This window comes from Triticum aestivum, chromosome 7B, assembly GCF_018294505.1.
Source record: "Triticum aestivum cultivar Chinese Spring chromosome 7B, IWGSC CS RefSeq v2.1, whole genome shotgun sequence".
Classification (NCBI taxonomy): domain Eukaryota; kingdom Viridiplantae; phylum Streptophyta; class Magnoliopsida; order Poales; family Poaceae; genus Triticum; species Triticum aestivum.
In genome coordinates, this window is record NC_057813.1 from 43,051,660 (window position 1) to 43,053,997 (window position 2,338).

General features: G+C 47.2%; 1 pseudogene; it reads right to left on the reverse strand.

Annotated features, from left to right (window-relative positions):
- Window positions 1-206: 206 nt before the first annotated feature.
- LOC123162198 (protein STRICTOSIDINE SYNTHASE-LIKE 10-like) lies at window positions 207-1,550 on the reverse strand (annotated as a pseudogene).
- Window positions 1,551-2,338: the final 788 nt, after the last annotated feature.

Sequence of the window (2,338 nt, forward strand, 5' to 3'; positions counted from 1 at the left end):
TTCTATAAGATTGGATTGCTTTCGTTTTTGTGAGTATTTACTTGTACTCCTCTCTGGACCGTCTTAGTTTTTGCGAACAATTTATTTCACAACAATGCTAGTGCTCCTTTCGTGTCTTTGGCTCTTTGCAACTCACAACTGTACTTTCATACAATGCTTAATAAAAGATAGTTTGATACATTATAGTGAAAAAAAATACATGATCATTGTCCAATAGAAAGCTCCACTTAAAAACAAAGACTTTACTACTAAAATACAACAAAACATAACATAATGAAAACAAAAGAGAGAGCATGTCCTACGAAAAGCCTTAATTTACATATTCTTAATTGAATTGATCTATATCTATTTGCGCATGACGACTGCCGCATAAGTAAGCTCGACGGATCCCATGAACAATCTGCCACCTTTCCTCTCCACGACCTCTGTTGGCCTCACGCTCTTGGGTTCTCTCATCTCCTCGATTATTTTTCCCTCGACATCGATCCTCAGGGCGAGTAGGTGGCTATCGACCCCAAAGGGGAGCTCAGCCTTCTCACGGTGTAGCGCCACCCAATATCCTCCTTTCTTGTCGAGCCTCACATTATCGGGATAGCCCGGAAGGTCTGCGAATAGCTCCATTGTTCCGGCCTTTGAGCCCTTGATCTAGTACCTTAATAGCTTACATGGCCCGGTGGATGAGATGATGAGATGTGTTCGATCAGCGCTGATGGCAAGACCATTGGGGTAAGTGATGTCGGACTGGAGCACGACGGCCTTTCCTGTCCGCGGGTCGTACCTAATAAGGCGGCCCGTCGAGTCCCCGGTTCTTGTGACCATCTCATGCTGCGATCTATTGTAGTTCCTGGAGCTGTCTGTGAAGTAGACCTCGCCGGTTACCTGGTCGATGTCAACGCCGTTGGTGAAGCGGAGAGGTACGCCATCAACCTCCGTGACAAGCACAGTCGCCTCCCCGCCGCCCGACGCGACCCGCATGAGTCCCTTGTAGGCGTCGGCCATGTAGAGGTACCCGGACTTGAGGTGGAACCGCAGACCAAGCGGCCGGCCGCAGTGGCCCTCGGTGGCAGTCTCCGGGCGAAGGAGAGACGCCGTGCACGCCTCGCTGCTGTAGTCGGGGCTGTAGCTGTACGTCGTCCATCCGAGCGCGTCGCCGTTCCACTTCAGCACGCGGCCGTCGGACACGCCGCTGTACGGGCCGTGGCCTTTGGCGTCGAAGGCGACGCTCTCAGGGCCGCGCAGCAGTCCTTGTCGCAGCGGCAGGTGGCGCGTCCGCGTGGCGTCGATGCTGGGGACGGCGGCGGCCGCGGTGCTAGGCAAGAAGAGCACGAGCAGCACGGCTAGCGTGATCGTCGCCGCGGCGAGATCCCTTCTGCCGCTTGCCATCTTGACTTGCCCTCGCTAGCTATCCGTGTTTCGCTGGCCTTTTTCTGATCGATTGGTGTTGTACTGTTGTTGTTGCCTCGATGGATTGATTGATGCCCTGGTTCCTTTGGTGCCTCCCTGGCATTTACGGGCGTTTTACGGGGCTAGCGAGCGCACCCACCAATTAAAATCAGGGGGGGCACGGTTAATGAGTAGGAGTTAGTTTTTTAGGCCAATATAAAAGCTGGACAAGTCAGCTGGCCCGTGAAATCCGTATCAGGCAGCCCGTGAATCTAGCATTATTGGTGTCCGAGTGCCTGCATTAGTCGGCCTTCCTTCTCCGTGTCAACAACTGACGGCGGGAGACTTCCGACTTCTTCTTTGTTTTTGTTTCTTTTTTGCGGGAAATTCCAACTTCTTTTTTAACCAATTTTTCTTGTTAATTATGCATCGTATTTCTAACCAATTTGAATTTATTTTATTTGTATTCTTTTTTGTATTTTTCTTGTGTTTCACAATTACATACTACTGTGAACTTATGTTAAAAAAATGTTCATGCAATTCTTTCTTCCCAATTAATTATACAAAATTGTGAGGAAATAAAATATGAAAATTAAAAACTTTATCATCTTTGCTGACAATTTTTTGTAATGAGTGATATCAACATCTTTTAATCACAATAACGTATTTATTGGATAGCATAGGGTTACACCCCCCCCCCCCCCCCCCACCACCACCACCACCAGCACCATAAAAAAACAACAATGTTGGGACGACCCAGATCCTATACTTTCCCTTTCCGATGAACCGTCCAAAATGTTTATGAACTTCCAAAAATTGAGAACACATTCAGAAAGCCCTACATTATAAACTTGTAATAAAATTTATGAACTTTCAAAAAATTGATACACACTTTTAATGAACTTTAAAATAGAACTGAATGATATTCAAAATTTCCTCATGGACTTTAAAAAAA